We start from the raw sequence: 18,421 nt of genomic DNA, 5'->3' as shown, positions 1-18,421 counted from the left end.
TTTTTCAGGGAATGCATCAGCAGGTCGATATAACAATCAATATCAATAGATTTTTAATAATTAAACTAAACCATCATGATGGATTAGAAACACTTTCAAAATTGACCATGAACTTTAAAAAAAATGAATTCAAGTGTAAATTGCCGGACCTCTAAGAAATATTCAATTATTTAGATCTGAATGGATTTGCTCAACTTTCGTGAAAAGTATAGAATGGAAACGGTTGTTTCTATTTTATTTTTGCAAGAATATTTTTTTATCTTTGAACGAATTTTTGCGGACTGTCATATTATGAAAATAAATATTTATCGATGATTCGAAACCTGTATAAAAACCCCAAAATCTACTTCTAGCTAAATTGTTATCTAAGTTTGCTAAATTTCTGAATCTCGAAATTTATCGAAGTATGCATTTGAACTTAAATATAAAACATCGTGTCTCCATTTAGTTCTCGTTTTATGAAAATAGTTAATGTTATAATAGAGGTTACGAGGGTTACAATTGATTTCTTACGGAGATCTAGAAACATCAAATGTAGAAAAATTCTTTGATAGAGGCAAGTTAATAGATAGACTAAGCCTATTTATTATCAAACTCACAAAAACTTTTTTATAAATTTCTTAGTTAAAGTCAATCTTCTTAAGAGAGACTTTTACATGTCTAATTAAATGCGCTTCATCATGAATTACTTCAAACAAGATGCAAACACATGTGCAATAGGATATTTTGTTACTGAATTCTAATATTCTAAAAGCTTTTTATGTTCTACGATATTCCGGCTAGAGAATGTTTCTTTTGTGCATTTTTTGTAGCTCTTTTTCGAATATTCTTAAGTGGAGAGAATGCATACTCAAAAGAAATGTTTTCCATTCAATTGAAATTCTGAAATCAAACGGAATTCTTCAGCTATTCCAAAAACTTCATATGCAGACCTTTTTACAATTTTCAGGATTTCTTTTAAAAAATAACAAGTATTACTGAAATTTACAATCACTTTTTTTAATTCATTGTTACTATCCCCAATATTCAATTTCTCTCTACCTAGTGAAGCATTCACTCGATTTCATTATACATTTTGCTGTTATTTTTTCGTAGAGCTGTTTACAGATTTCAGGACAAATTTTTAAATGATAGTTTCGCAACAATAAAAATAACATTTTATTTAATGATTTGATTATTTTTAATGTAAAATAAGCAGCTAATTTTCTCGAGAAGATTAACAACATTTATTCGGAGAATTTTAATATCCGAATAAATGTTGTTTTATATCTCTGCTGGAAATTTTGATTTTAGAAAATGATGCTAAACTATCATTTCCCATTTATGCTTCAGTAGAAATTTTAATGTTTCGATGTCCATTAATTGCTGAACCTTTAAAGTTTTAGCTCAAAGTATTCACCACCTCCGCATTTAGATTAAAATCATTTGTCAAATTTTATGAAATGGATTTTACGAATTGTTAATATTTGCAGTACAATTTAAAACTTTTTCATCTACGAAACAAACGTTTCTACCATGTTATGACTGCTTTAAAATTCACATCTGGAAACACAGATTTATTAAACAGAAGCTAAAACAATTGATTTTATTTTCTTATGCTTTTTTATTATTCAAAGCTTTTCTTAAGTGTTGAAAAAATTTATTAAATGATTTTCAACGCATTTAGAAACAAAAACCAATAATTCCTTAATTTTTTTCCTGCTTAAATTGCTGAAATTTAATGGGAGGTGAACATTTTAATAATATAAATCTATATATTATTAATAATATATCTATAAATCAATATATTTTATATGTATTGTTCTTGAAAAGATATTATAGTTTCCTTTGGAATTATTAATTAATGTGTGTTTCTTCCGTTGCCTAGAAACACATTTCACCTATATGAAAGAATTTTTTAAATTTCTTAATTTTGATTTTTCATTAAATTTTTGTACTTTTTCAGTAAGTTGATACAAGTAGGTAAATATCCATGTACAATATTCCCAGTAATTGAATATGAAATTATTTAATGTACATTTTAGGACATAAAATTGTTCTTAAACTGCCTTTGAAACGTCCCAGGAGATATTTATTAAAAAGAAAAATGTTTTCCATATTTAGAATTCGTAACTGTTTCTTAGAATGTATTATTTCCATTTCCAGATTGTTTTTATAGATAAAATGCCTTCAAAATATCACCGAATACTAGAAGCGTATGTCGAAGACAAGTATAGCTTCAAATCAAAGTATCCACAGAGGGCATTAATATAACTTTATTTTTTAAGGCTTTAACTTAATTTCTCGTGTTTTATGTTTGCACTGAGCTTTCTAAAGCATCTTTAACTTATTATATCAAATAGAAAATATATTGGTTTTTGATAACAAAAGAATATAATAATAATTTTAGATTTCTTGATATTTAAAGAATAAATCAAATTATTTAAAAAATTGATTTAAAAGAGAAAATTATCATATAGAAATTAATTTGCGAAATTGTTATTTTTGTATTCCATAATATTTGCTCCATGAATTATGAAATATGTTATATAGCAATAAAGATAAAGAGATCTGAATACCGAAATAATATGTTTCATCGAAAATCAAGCAATATCATAAAGAACTAAAAATATATTATAAGCATAAGAAAAAAAATTTGATATCAGTATATTATAAATGTTTTCAGTTGCAATTTAGTTATAACTTTTCCATACGCTCCTCACAACCTTTGAGATTTTTGTTTGACATTCAGCTTTTTATATTTTCACTAAACAACAATTTTCCCTTTCTTTTAATACACTACTAATAGCAGTTTATGGGGGGAAAACGTTTTTACATTTATTATTCAGCTTAAAACTTATTTATATTTGCAGAAGTTGAATCTTTTGGAATAAATATATTTTCAGACCAGAAATAGAGAATGTGATATGTGAATATTTATTTCCAATCAAGTTTCGTAATAATTTTCATTTTTTATCATTTATTTTTTACAATTAAAATTACTCTTTATTTCCGATCAATAATACATTTATATATAACAAGCTGCTTAAAAATTCGGAAAATGCCGAATGCTTTTGTTTCTTGATACATATTAAATATCCAATATGTAATTCAAAATACAATTTTTAAATCCTTCGGATACCACATAGTATACCATTAAAAAATTAGGACTATTTTTAACAAGTTTAATAAAAACATTTTTAATAGACACACATTTTCGTGTATAAATCAGCAGAAAATTTTAATTTCAATTATTTTTTACTTTTTAATCTTACATTTAAAATATATCAGAATGAAATCTTAAAAAAAATTACAAAATTAAATATCTAGCTCTCCAAAATACGATTCAAAATATAATTAAAATTTATTGATTAATTGATAATCAAGATCTACACATATTAAAATATTGTATACTCATCACGAACATAAAGGTAAAAAATTTCAATTTTCTATCATACTTAGGAAATGGAAAATTTTGAGCGCAAATATATGTCTAGTATTTGAATTTTGGAATTCTTAAAAAGCAAAAGTATAAGTTGCCAAAAAAATCGCAATTTATTAAATTTTTAGATCGTTTATTATATTTTAAGTAACCCTCAACATATCATAAGTAATCGTTTTATTTTGTAAAATTCAACGCAGAATTTAGGAATTCATAGTTGGAATAATTCAAACAGACAAACCTACTAAATTTTTTTCTACTTAAATTTAAAAAATCTTATTTCTCTAAATATTCAGCTTAATACAAAGTCATCGCCCGAACTTAATAACAATAAATATATATATTTTTTAAATTATCTATTTACTTAAATTTACTGGCTAGCTTTTTCTACGGGGATACAACAAAAACAGGGGGTTTGGAAAAAAAGTATGTCTAGACTGCCAGAAATTTAATTAATGGACGGAAAAAAAATCATTACCTTTATTTCTTAATGAAGGTAATTATGAATAAGCAGAGTGTTGTTCCTTAAATTGGTCGAAAGCGAACGATGAAGAAGATTTTTCATCAAATTAATGACCTTGCAAGACGCCCTGGCTTAATCATTTTGATCTTTTTTACTCATTTAGTTCAATGGCAAGCATTTTTAAGGGTTCTTACACTGTTAGATATGAGCCTATCTTGAGATATAAATTACAATTCAGAACCTACTTGATTATGGCCTTTAATTAAATATATTTTTTGAAACTTATATCTAAAATTATCAATATGCAGGATGTTTCAAAATTCACAGCAATTGTTAAGATAATTAAATTGTCTAAGAGAAGCCATAGGAATATTTGCCGGGCGACTTCAGTTGGTTGAAGTAGAGGATACGCGATGATTCAGAGATGACAAATGAATAAAAGATGAAAAGGTTATTTAGAGTTACTTTATTGGGAAGTTCATGAATTCATCTAGTTTTACAGCAAGTATATTTTCCCTCCATTCACACTTATGTGACCTTTACAGTGGCAAATCATTAATCGACGAAAACAGAAAACAAGAATTTCGATTTGTCCCAGCATTTTAGGAACATATTCTCACGGTGAGGTTATATGTACGCCATCTTAACATTCGCAAATTGTTGTAGGTCCTCCATACATCTGGGAATTTAAATGATTAGCGCTAGAATTGATTACACCGATGACGAACGACGTCCTCTTTCCCATCTAGTTGATCTTTCCTATGTGATTTTTGGCTTGCTTCTGTGATTCGTACTTTCACTAAAAGTTTTCAAGTTAATTTTGAATAATACTTTTTTTTAGTTAAATCATTGTATCTTAAGTTCAGATTTCTCCAAAATATTAAAAGCTAAAGCTGACCCGATGAAAGTTATAAATAGCATTGTAGCTTTTTCTTTAATATTTTCCCCTTCCTTTTTTAGTACTTGGAATAAGTAAATTAAATCATAAAATACTTATCTCTAGGGAGAGCAAAAAAATATATTTCATTGGATCTATAAACAAACACTAGCTTGTATATAATCCAATAAATATCGATAAAGAGATAATTTTATTATATGTAAAAACCTTTGCAATTAACAGAAGTAAATGGTCAAAATCCACTCCTTGGATGTTTGCTGTCAGCAAGCTAGGAACTTCCGCAAGTGTTAATTGATTGCAGAGCCATTTTCAAACGTAGAATATGTTTCTGCATATTAACTTATATTCTCCAATTTATAAATATTGCTACTTATAAAGACACCAATATATTTAATCAAATATCATTAAGAAGGAAGTAGGTTGGATACAGAAAATATGGTATTTTTCCTGAATGTGAATTGTGATTGTTTTTTATAATTTCTCCTTTCGCTAACAGATTATATGTTTAATTTTGAATCACCCTGCTATAGTTAATACGTTGCTACATAAGCATAGATTCAAATTAGATTTTATGAAAGATTAAAGCATTCAAAGGGAAAGATATGAATAGAGTATAAATTTCCTTGGAGTTTGAATGGTTAATGACTTAGTTGCTTAATTAATGACAGATTTCTTCGTGTTAAGGACTGGAACATCTATATTTCAAAATGTATCGTTTATTCTTAAATAATGTTAAGATTTATCAAAGTGGAAGCAAAATGTTTGCATGAAATGGTGCCACTTCAATAGCCGTAATACTCCTCGTCAGGTGTTACTCCTCATACCATGTAACAACTACTGTCAGTCGTCTTACACTGTACTGTAACTGGACGTCTATTTACTTCAAGATTCTCCTTCAGTTCCGAAACAGAATAGCAGTTAAGTTTTGATCTATGAAACATTTACGAGTCAATCTTAATTGCATACCTCATATAGCTTTTAACAACATCATTTCTTACATTTTTATATGGAACACCCTTTTTCTTCAGCAAGTTGCTTAATCAGTTGCAAAATTAAATTACCATGCCACGTTAAAAATGTACTGTTGAAGCAACGCTTACGTGTCAGTCTTAACTCCGTAAGTCAGATAATATTTAACTTCACATCTTCTTACACTATATTGTGACAGAGCGCCCATTTTCTCTTGCAAGATGCTTAGTCAAATGAAAATAAAACTACCACATCACGTTCATGCATCGATGCAACGCTCACATGTCAATCATAACTACTCGTCCTCTTACACTGGGTTTCGGGACGTCTTTTTCTCCAGTAAGATAGTCAGTTGCTTGATACAACTAACACAGCATGTTTGATGTATTACTGATTGAAATGCGATTGTATGAATTGTTTTTGTTTATTATTATTACTATTGCCTAGAAATGAAACATATTTTAGCTGCTATGCAGTTCCTGTGTAATGGTATGGTTTTTAGAAGCTAACAGAAGTAAAAATAAAATCCAGATAATAGTTTATCCATATATTCGTCTATAATTATTTCTTCGTACTTTATCTCTCCTTTTATCATGCATATGAAATGGAAAAGAATATTTCAACAAAATAACTTCGACAAAAATAATAATTTAAACTCCAATTGTTGTTCTTATTGAGAACAATTTTAGCATATATACAAACATATAGCAACAAAAGAGAGATTAAATAAAATTATCATTATTTCGGTATTATAACGAAGCCAATTAGCAGAAAATGTAAATCGTAAACGGAATCTGTAAATATTAATTAAAAGTCCCGAAAGACATGGAACAACAATCATGGGACGCAAAAATGGAGATTAAATTTCATAAACCTTTATCTCATGCTTTCTACGCGATAAACTGTAATTCGATTCGGAATAACAATGAGTGTTTACGGGATTAACTTGCCATTAAAACAACTTTTTTTCCCACTCACTAATGAGGTACCTCAACGAGAAATATTTAATTAAATAAACGTCATTTAATTTATTCCCTTTGTTAACTTCCCTTAATTTATTCACTCTACAGATAATTTTTTCTAGTACAGATATACGTATCTCTCGCATATCCCATTTAATTCGAAAAAGTACAAATTAGTTTCGGTGGATTCATTTCTCCATCCATTAAAATATTTAAAATAATCCTTCTTTATTGCAATCAATTGAAACTAACAGATTCAACAAAAAATAAATATTTCTTGAAAAAATAAAAATGCCCGGCTTTTAATAATTCTAATCTCTCGATTAGCAAACAAACTTGTATCAATATGCATCTGATAGCAAAATATTTTAGTTTTACGTCTTTATTATACTAATAGAGTTTTGCCTCATTGTACTTTTAAAGCAGAAGGAACTATCTCCCACAGGAGACTGCTAAATTCAAAAAAGCAGCTCAATTTAAAACTACTTCGACAATATTTTTAATGCTTAAACGCTTTTATTTAATGTGATTTCTTTCATGCTTTTTAATATGGAATTTAATAATCAATTTTTCCTTCGCTTCTTGAAATGAAAGAGGATTAAAAGTTTCTACGTTTATATATTGTGTAGTGTATGAATGTACATTATTTTACTAAGAATTTAATCATTAATTAATTTTTTCCGCAATATTGATGAAACAGTGTCAGTGAGTTTAAAAACACTCATCTCAAAATTAAATTGAAATAAATTTTTTAAAAATTCTGCTTCTTTAGTAAACTAAAAAAAAATGTTGTTTTGAAAAGGTTTGTCGTTTAGATTTTTAAAATCATTAATTTTAATAATCTCACAGTATTTACTGATATTTTCTTCGTTTTTTTTTTTTTTAATTTATTGTGTTTTCAATGGAAAACTTTTATAAAACTTTTATGGAATACTTTTTTAAAATTCATAATATCTAATCAATAACAGAATCCATCTTTTAATTATAACTACCCTTCATGTTCCTACAATAAACTATTTGATATTTTCAGTAAGCCGTTTCATAATATTCAGACCATTGAGTTAAGCCGCATTTGTATAAATGCTATGCTACAAATAAAAAAAAAAAACAGTGCTTTTTAAGTTCATAATTTTGAAACGGAAGAAAATTTTGAATTTACAAAAACGCAACAAAAATACATTGTTGACTCCTTAAATTATTTATTTTTTCATATATCAGATTAGATGGCATCTTCCATTTCGGTAATATGCTGTTCTATTTATTTAACTGAAATTTACAACAGTATTTGAAGCATTTATGGATTATATGCAATTTTTGATAGAATTATAGCTCCTTTCAAAGTTTTAATATTTTATTTAAATTGAAAAAATGGTAATTTGATGCACGTATGACACATGAGTAGTTAAAATTTTGAAAATAATTTTACACCAAACTCATAAAATTTGAAGTTAAGGTGTACGTACACACTAGATTTTTTTTTAAATTTTAACTTTAAAAGTCCAGTTTTTACACAGTAGGTCATTAATATATGTTTAAACTCCTTTCAGTGAGAAAAAACCATATTACACTAATTATTAATTCATTAAATAATATTTAATGAGCTAATTAGCATATTTTTTGAAACATGATATCTTAAATTCTAATTTGTACAAATACACGATTCTAGTTGGAAATGATGCCTAACGTTAGTTTTGTTGTTGTCTGCCTCAATCAAGTTCTAAAAATATATAGTTATTTTTTAACAATTTTTTCATCCACGATGAATAGAAAAGCGAGATTTTTTCTGTCATTTTAACTTTTAAATAGCTATTAAAAATTTATTTCTATAAATATAACTTTGATTGAGGCACAAAACATTTGCTATTTCATACAGATTATTTTGATATATAAATGATTGTATTTGGTTAATGTCCTGTTGAGTTATAATTGTTTGAATGAAGCAACACAGTGAAAAAATATTTTTCATAAAATGAGTTTTAAAAAAACCTTAACTAGAGTTTTTAATGAAAGCACCTCAAGAAAAATAATTATAACTCGAGAAATATTTCAAATATTGACAGCATCATGGTATCGTTTGAAGGCTAAAAGATCAGAGAACATTATTAAGCAATAAAAAAATATTTGATATTTTGAACGATTTTCGAAGTTTCAAGTTTGTACATACACTTTAAAATAAATCCACTATAAAAGTTTTCCTGAAAATGAATCTGGCTATCCATTTATCTATATGGAAAAGAGATTCCAGCACTTACAAAAGGTCGCTTTAATTACAAATCATTTGAATTAGAAAATCAAGCTATTTTTTATCGATTCCCTACCCTCTGGAAGGGAAGGTACAATGGACGTACATAGTTGAGAAACTATTGAAGGAATAAGCGGTTTCTTTCTTCCCCTGGGAGTATAGGTAATGGTGAAGGGGCATACTGACCATATGGGTCACACCTCTTAAAGGAGGGATTTACATTTGACTTTAATATTAAAGTTACTATTCCCGGTGGACAGTTATTTATAAGCATTGGATAGCTTCAAACTATAGTAAAATGATTTTGCATGAATTTTATTGATTTCAAAAATATTTATATTGAAACTCAAATATAAAGAAATAAAAATGAGGATTTAACTTACTTTAAGATTTTGCATTCTTTAAAGTGGTTTTTCATAACCGATATTCCTATTTGATGTGTTACAATTCATGTACCAATTAATTCTGTTTAACTACATATTTAAAAAAAAATTAAAGTTATTAAATCCGAAGAATTAATCGTAAAATTTCATGCAATCTAAACTTAGCACGCACTTTTTTGCGTCTAATCGGTTTTGATTCGAAACATTTAAGGTTATGATTTACAATTTATAAGCAATTAACTTCGATTTCGTTTTGTAAAGGCTTAATAGACTAATAAGTCCGACAACTCTCTTACTTAATACTTTCATTTAAATTTACTTGATTTATCTTTGTAAAGATGGCATATTGTAATCGATTTCCCACAATTTTTCTCAACGTATTGTAATTATTCGTCCTGGTATTTCTCCATAATACAGTTTTTAAATTTTCAGAATATAAGTATCAGTTTATCTATTTAATAAAATTTTGATTCCGTACCATGGCGCCACCTGTTAGTGAGTTTGAGAAATAAAAACTCTTATAGCTCAAAAACAGAAAGAAAAAAATTATAAAATTTAATCTGTTGTTTAGTGCATTAAAAGTAGTGAGCATTTAAAACATTTTTAGTTAAATTCATTATTGCTTCAGGTCAGTTAAAAGGACGTGGATATAAGTATATTGTTTTTGTTTATTATTTCTCCCGTCTCCAGGTTTAAAGAAATAGAAAGGAAGGACTATAAAAATCTGTATTGCTTATAAGTTAAGTAAAAGGAGACAAAGCATAAAATATTTAAAAATTAATTTATAAATGCAGATAAATTAAGGCAATTTCAATCACTCTTTATGAAACGCTTTATTGGATGATTTTTTTTTTCTATTTGTCACATTTTTCTTCATTTCGTTTATACAGATTAAAACATAATAAAGCTTTTTAAACGTAATTTTTTCAGTTTTATGGTTCAATACAACTATGTTCGGAATGCAAAAGTTAATGGAAAATATTTTGAGCTTTAATAGCCATTACTTTAGTTTATATTTAATTCTTTCGGTTCAAACATATTTCTCTTGAAATATTGTCGCTTAAAAGGATATTTGACAGAAATAATAAAATAAGACCTGAAAATAATAGTGTGAAGAATAAAGTCTATAGAAATAATAGAAAGTAAATAGAAAGATTCCCATCCCAGAATGCATAAGTTTTTATCTACCAATACGTGAACCATAATTTAAAATCGAACTATCTGAGATTTAAAATTTAAAACAAGAACTAACCATTCTATTATTCCGAAGGCAATATTTATCAACTAGAATTCCAAAAAAATTATTATAGTTTTCTTAAAAAGTAACAAAGAAGTATATAACTTTTATGTTTATTCTGGTGTGCTTTCAAAGTTTAAAACAATTCTTATTTTCTGTAGGGATAAGAATAAAATCTTGAAAACAATTTTATTCAGTAAATATTTACGGAGATTTTATTTTGAATGGAAGAACTTCTTAAATTATCAAAAGTTCTAGGTTATAGTAAAAATCCCAAATGTAATAACGTTGAGATAAATTTCTCTTATCAATATTTCCTAGAGTTGTTATCTGCATTTTTGTTTATTTAAATTTTTACTTCATTTCTATTTCTTAAAATTCTTCTTATTTCTTTGTCTACATTTCAACAAATGTATGGTTAAGAAACAGAAGAAAATATGGTTCAATTCCCTTGTTGATTGCAGCATAAGGAAGTTTCCAATAAACATTTCAATCTAGTACATTCGCAATATTAATATTTCTGTTAAAATACCAAGATATTTATTGGATTTTGAATTTCCTTTTGATCATTTCTAAGAAAATATGCAGGGTCTGCATAAAGAGTTATATTTGGTACATGGCATCTGGGGGCGTTTCCTTTTCAGTGTGGCATTATGAGTTACTAGATTACTTTAACGACTCGGAGATATAATGACAATCATCTGCTTCTCAATACGACTTTGCTCAGGTCAGAATTTCTGTTTCCATTTAAACGCAATACATACAATTAAATCCATTTTAAGTCTAACAACTACAGATAAAGATTTCACTTTGTATAAAACTGACCCACTATCTTTTCTGCTAATATATCATATTGAGGCAATATGATTTGGAGTTCAGGATCAGAGAGGCGTGGGTTCGAAACTGGCTTCCACTAAAAGTGAAATGAACCTAGTAAGGTTCAAAATTGTCAGCATCAAGATTAAAGGGAGGTTCAATCATTCCTGTGTTGGTGCACTATGTATGTATGTAGATTAGATTAGATGCCATCGTCATCATCTGATTAAAATTCTCACCATACCTTCTATCTGACTTTCAAACACAACATTTATCAAATTAATCAGACATACTATCAAACTGCTGGTAATTTTTGGTAACAGCATTTATCAAATTGCTGGCAAAGTTCATTGTTTCTATTTTTTTCCCCCGAACCATTTAAATTTGAATGAAATTTTTAAGAGAATATCTGCAATTCAACACAACATTGCATTAGAAGTCATACATTCGTAAGCTGAAATTTCAAATACTTTTTTTTGTGTTACTTAAAGTCAAGTTCACTTATGGTTCAAAATTTATTAAGAAACTACATACATTAATTAAAATCACCAGCTACTTCCTATTTCATTGTTTTTTCCTGCTTTCAGCTTGGTGTTCACAGGAAAGTTCTTACAGGAAAGGGCATACAAGCACAACACTGGGCTCGAATGCATCTGATAATGACTAAGCTATTCATTTACCACTCGGAGCGAAAGTTTCATACCCAAAAAAATTTCTGCAAAAAGAAATTTAAAACCCTTAAGTTGCACATTCGCTGATTTTGCCCTTGATGCAAAATGGATGAATTCGTGCAATCAGTGTTCATATTACTTTCCAGATTTTGGTAATTTGATTGATATCCATCAACAAGATGAATGATAAAAAATCTTGAAGAGAAGTTCTCAGAAAAATGGTAATATAGAAGCATTTCAGAATTTCAAACGTTTTCTTTCCCTTTTAGTCAAATTATTTTTGACAAAGACTGAAATAAATATTTTTCTACAACTGATTGCAAAGATCTTGAACAGCTATCGTACAGCGAAAAGCCAAGAAAATTCTTTTTTTTTTTTAATATTCTGGAAAGTATCTTCACAAAACAGTAAAATATGAAGATGGAAACAATTTTTTTGCAATCCTTACGCTTTTCTGATTGATATTTTCCTATTATCTTTAGATCTCTAAATTTGCATTGATAATTCTTGCATTAATAAACACTCACGAAACTATTTTATATGAAATAAAATATAATTTACAAATTGGTTTTCATGTCTTTTTTAAACTTTTGAAAGTTAGTAAGAGCTGGTAGATTTAGTGATTTGAATTTAGAATAAAAACAATCACTATAATGTCTTTGTAGAATCGTGAATTTTTACTTAAAGAAATGTTGCTAAATTCCTCGTCATCATTGTTACATCAATGTATCATAAGTCGATAACCAGAAGAGATTCAGAATATGATGAACAACGTGAACCAAAAGCGACTTATGAGATTTTGCGACAACAGACAACAACAGTTTGAGATCATACGCAATTGATAGAAGAGAAATTTGAGAAAAAAAGTATTTGCATCAATAAAATTGCTTTGTCAAATTTGAAATAAATACGATGCTTTTATATAACTGTGATATCATTTCTTAAATTCGAAATCAAATAGCATTATATCCAATAGCGATTACCTAAGAAATTTAATTAAACAAATCAAACAATGTACGAAAGAGACAGTAATGATTTTTACATCCTCATTTTTTCAAAATTACCACTTATGTTTTTGAAGTACCAGTATAATCATTTTATGGAATAGCTTATTTGATCTTTAAGTGCTTTTTTTATTCAGTGTTTGCTTAAACAGGTGGGGTTTTTTTGATACCATTACTTTGAGAAATCAGTTTCGTTTTTTTTTAAAATTAAATTACTTACAAGAAAGATCGTAACGTATAAACTACCTATCTTACTAACCCAAATTTATATGAAAATAGATTTAGATATCCTGTCCTCGCCAATTCATTTTTTTAGCTTAGGAAGTAAACGACAATTTCAAATTATTTGATTTGCTTTGAAATAATTATGATTTATTTATACAGAATTTTTCAAAAGTCTAAGCAAAAAACAGTAAGGAGAGCTTAAACATTGATATAAATCATGTTTGCTTACAAAGACAGGGCTGGAAAAGCTAAACATTGGATGCAACAACAGAACAAGAATGCAATGTGGAAAACACTGAAGAAAATTTTATGAAGCAATATTATTACTAAAATAACTGGTAGACACATAAAAATCAAATGGACAGATGCAGTCCTAAGAAATGTTCTAATCATTCATAAAGATTCAAAACTATTTAAGAAGAATTGCCGAATATTTTACTGATATATATAATACCGTACCGACTAGGATACAGGGCATGTATTCCGCTAAAATCCACAGCAAGAAAATGTTTGAAATGTTTCATGAGAAAATAGTTGTCTTAGAAAACCTACACTGAGTGCAAAAATACAATATTTAGTAAATAATTTTAGTTAAACAATTATTTAATTAAAGTGCTATTTAGGGGCTTAAGTAGTATTTTTTAATTTTAATAATTTTTTCTTTAATTTTAAAATACATTGTTTCTCAAATTCATTATTAGATGACAAGTAGAACAAATTCTAAATCGTGATCAATTTTTAGCGATTGTTATAATAGTGATTAAACTGAAGCTCTGTAATTATTATAATAGTGTATTTTCAATGAGAATACACAAAAGTACAAACATTCCATCTCTAAACATAACCACATAATTTTGATTTTTGAAAAAAGTTATTCAAAAAGAAAAAAATAAATTCCAAAGCAACATTTTTATGAACATTTTCTTACCGCTTAATTAACACTCATTTTCTTTAGTCACGATTGGGAGGAGGGACTTTTCTCCCACTACAGTATATGCGTATAAAATCGCATACATTTACTTTAGCTAGTATTTGCATTGTACAACATTTCAGAAGTTAGGATTTCAGGGCATAAGCTAAAGTATTTTTTGAATTTGACAGCAGAATGAAGAAAATAAGGAGATTGAAGGTTCCAAGCTATAGCAAGAAAATTAAACTCAAGAAACGAAGTCGCAGTCCTTTTATGTACATGACACTCGAAATTTTACAATTTCCAACGTAGAGGCCTGACAAGTCTCACAGGCTGATTCTAAGAACTCATTTCTTTCGCTGGATATTGTATGCAGCATGCTAAAAGAGTGGAGTACTTTTACAGTTTGAGATTATTTTTTTTTCCTCAAATGAAAAGGCAGTCCTCGTAAAAATTGCTTTACTGAAACCGACAGAATCCTTTTTCAATAAAATCTACTGTACAGAAAAGGAAGTATTTTTTTAAATTAAAAATCTCGGATGAACGCATATCAATATTTTTTACATGAAATCTGTAAATAAAACTTTTAAATTACAAATTTTAGAGAATAAAATAGTCATCTTCCTTTCACAAACAGTTTTTAGTTAACAATTGATGCAAAAAAACGTTATAAAAATTTTATGCACATACACATACAAAAACAAAATTGCCCAAAGATTCAAAATTTAAATATCTCTTCAAGATTTCGTTTCAGCAATGGATTTTATATTCCATGAGGGTTTGAATGATAAAAAATATATAAACAGTTTATAAGCAGTTTTTCAAAAATATAAAAAAAAAAAACGTACACATACTAAACCTAAAATATGATCCTAATATGCATGCAGGATTTGTATAGAAATTTATTTAAAATTATTTTGAATAAAAAATTAGAATTAATCATAAAAACTTAACAAATATTTTTATCTGCATTCCAACATGATAAACGCTGTTTAAAATAATTCATTTATCAGATTTTCTGAAATTTTTTCTTAATTTTTTGATGAATCCAAATTCCAGTAAGGAATTTCACAAATTCCTTACTGGAAGACTTTACTTAAATTTCACAATTGCAAATAGCAATTCGAGGAGGAAACCAATTGCTTTGTTGGTAACCAATAATTTTTTTAAAAAAAAGATTTATCTTTAATTTAAATTGATCTTTTGAAAATATTTTGCAGCAGAATTTGTCATCAGAATCCCAAATAGAAATAAATAAATATTACATTTTATAGCAAAAATGCATTAAACGAATTCATTAGAATAAAACAAGATGAATTAGGTCTGAAGACTTCCAGGGATTTTTCCTGTGAGGGTCTGACTTGCGTACAAGTACTTACCCCTCATGGCCCTAAAATACCAAGAAATTGAGGTTTTTGAAGACAATAATTAATCATTTGCCCTCCCAAAAGTAATTCGATGCATCATTATTTACCTAATACAAAGATGTGTTTATTGCTCTGAAAAATAAATATACACAATTGATTTAAGTCGAATTTGTTTGAAAAATTAATCTGCATCTTTTTACCATTCTGCAGGCGTTTTTAACAATCAAATTTGAAATATAAATAAAACGTCAAAATGATGCCCCGCCTTGAATGATGAGTGAGAGGCACCATCCGATGCAAAGGTTTAATATCAATAACAATAAAATACTCAATAATAATAAGCAAAATATTATTACAAAAATCAAATCTAAGCGAGACCACAGCAAAATTGAATCTAAACGAAACACTACAAGACCATTATCAAATTATCAAACCAAAAAACTTCGTTAAAATATAAAAGAAAGAACATACCAGTTGAATGCAAAAACAATCCTTACGCTTTTATAAAGAAAATTGAACTTATCACTGCAAACAATCATATTCAACTTTCCCTCGCTTAAAACTGGAAACGCCTACAGTGACTCGTCATCAAATGAAACAAATTGAAAAATCTCAGCGCCATCTATTGAGTTGAAAAAAAAGAAAAACTAACAAGCACATCTTTAGTTGAGAAAATTTTAGGATATAAGTTACGAAATAGATAAAACTTTTCTTATTAAAACTTCTATATTGCTATAGTTTTTGAGAAAATCATTAAAAGTTAAGTTTTGAATGATTTTAATTTGTTGTACTTGCTGAAATTAAATTTGATTTTTTTTTTAATTTTGAAAATTTAAATTTAATTTGTTGAATGTTGAATTAATTTTTTACTTCATCATACGACATTTTGTTATTACAATTTTTTAATCCTGTTAAATTTTGAGAAAATCAAATTTTTGAAAACTTTAAAGTTCAAGTTTAATTAATTTGAAATTAAATTCATCCCTTTTATTATAAATACCCATCAACGTTTTTCCATTAGAAATGTATATGTTTAAATCCAAATAGGTAGCTTGGTGTTGATTTTCGTTCATTTTAGTTAAACTTAATTCTTTTGAATAACAATCAATAACAACATTAGAATTATCTATGTTTATCAAAAATAAATCATTAATATATCTCCAACCATTCATTAAATTATGTTTAATTATTAGTTTATCATTAGTAATGCAGAAAAACATTAACTAAAGCACTTGAAAAAGCTGTTTTCATTGGAATTCTTTCACTTGTTTATAAAAATTAATCCCGTTAAAAATATAACTCTCGGAAATATTAAATTTACAAAATTCAAGCCAGTTACTTTTTGTAATAAAATCTCTAATTAAATATTCGTCATAAATAAAAGTACAGAGGAGTTTTCAATACTTGACGAAAGTCAGACCCTTCACAGAAAAAAATTCCAGGTTTGAATCCCTCCCTGAGGGTGATTCTTGATAAAGTCTTCAGGCCGGATTCATTATGTCTTTCGTTTTTTTTTTTTTTTTGAATTTAATTCATTTAATACATTTTTGCTTTTAAATTTAATATTTATTTATTTCTATTTGTTATAAGTTCATTTGTGTTTATTCCATCTGCGTCATAAAAAACATACAATTTCAATATTTATGATTCAATGTAAAATATACTTATAAATTCTTTATCAGTTTATTGGATGCATTTAAAACTTCTTTCCTAAAATTTGTAATACAGTCTCTCAATTTTTGGTCAATGAAATCGCATACGAACATTTAAAATCTTCCATTGCAAGAATTTTTCCTTTAATAAATTTCTTCAAAATAGCAAATAATCGATTTTTAAAAAATGTCACTTTTTTAAGTTCAAATACAAAATTTTTATATAAAATCATTTTCAAATAAATTTCATATTTTATTTTATCGATTATTTGCACGTTCTACTACTTAACAAACCCTTCTAGTAAAGTTATAACAAATCTTTAATTAAAAATCTAAATACATCTTGAAAAAAAATTCTTTTATAAAAGAATTTTAAATTACGCCTATATCTGCTTAATTTAAAATCTGGCAGTTTGATTACAAACAGTTTAACACTTTTCTGACTTTAGAAATTTTTAAACTAGTAAATCATCAAAGCCTTTCAAACAAAAAGTTCATTCATTTTCGTTTAATATGAATATTTACTGAACGACAATATGTTGCGGCTCATCATAAATAATGTCTTATCGTCGAAGAAAATTAAATTATGAAAACTAACGTTACTGTAATTTTATTAGTAACTATAAATTATATTTAAAACTTAGTCGAAGAGTTAATAGAATTTCAAACATAGAAAGAAGATTATATTTAAAATAATTAAATTTATGTCCTCCAGTAGTATAGAAAATCTATGATTACACTAGAAAGGAAAATAATCACCAATTACGATGGATGAATTTTAATAAACAAAATAATAAAAACATATAATGCCATGTAAATAAGCGAAATAATAAAGCAAGCCGCTATTTTAGAAGGCCTTTAATTAAAAGTGAAGAGCCATCGATTTCTATAAAAAATATGGGTAAAAATAATGAAATTTGACATCATAAATAAGGATGATTAAACATAAATAATAAATAACTTTATAAAATGAAGAAAGAGCCTTTAGGAAACTAGAATGCTTTCAACAGTGATTTTAATTCTCTGGTTGCTCTAGATTGAAAGAGCATATTGATTATAGAGCTTCAAAACATTTTAAATTGATCAAATATTTATATCCCTGAAAAAATGTATTCGCAATTGGATGTATCAGTTAAGCCAAATAAATTCATTTCCGAAGAAGTTTTTTGTTCTATTTTTTAATATTTTCCCTGAAACTACA

At 27.0% G+C, this 18,421-nt stretch overlaps 1 long non-coding RNA gene across 2 annotated transcripts in view; it reads right to left on the bottom strand.

Annotated features, from left to right (window-relative positions):
• Positions 1-16,101, bottom strand: part of LOC129958105 (uncharacterized) — a 111,705-nt gene extending 95,604 nt beyond the window's left edge. For both annotated transcript variants that reach the window (XR_008783148.1, XR_008783147.1), the window contains exon 1: positions 16,040-16,101. This is a non-coding gene — a long non-coding RNA (uncharacterized LOC129958105). The remainder of the gene's footprint in view (positions 1-16,039) is intronic.
• Between the last annotated feature and the right edge of the window lie 2,320 nt (positions 16,102-18,421).

The sequence above is a fragment of the Argiope bruennichi genome, chromosome X1 (assembly GCF_947563725.1).
Source record: "Argiope bruennichi chromosome X1, qqArgBrue1.1, whole genome shotgun sequence".
Classification (NCBI taxonomy): Eukaryota; Metazoa; Arthropoda; class Arachnida; order Araneae; family Araneidae; genus Argiope; species Argiope bruennichi.
The sequence above is the reverse complement of the archived record's forward strand: the minus strand, read 5'-3'. Positions and strand labels throughout refer to the sequence as shown.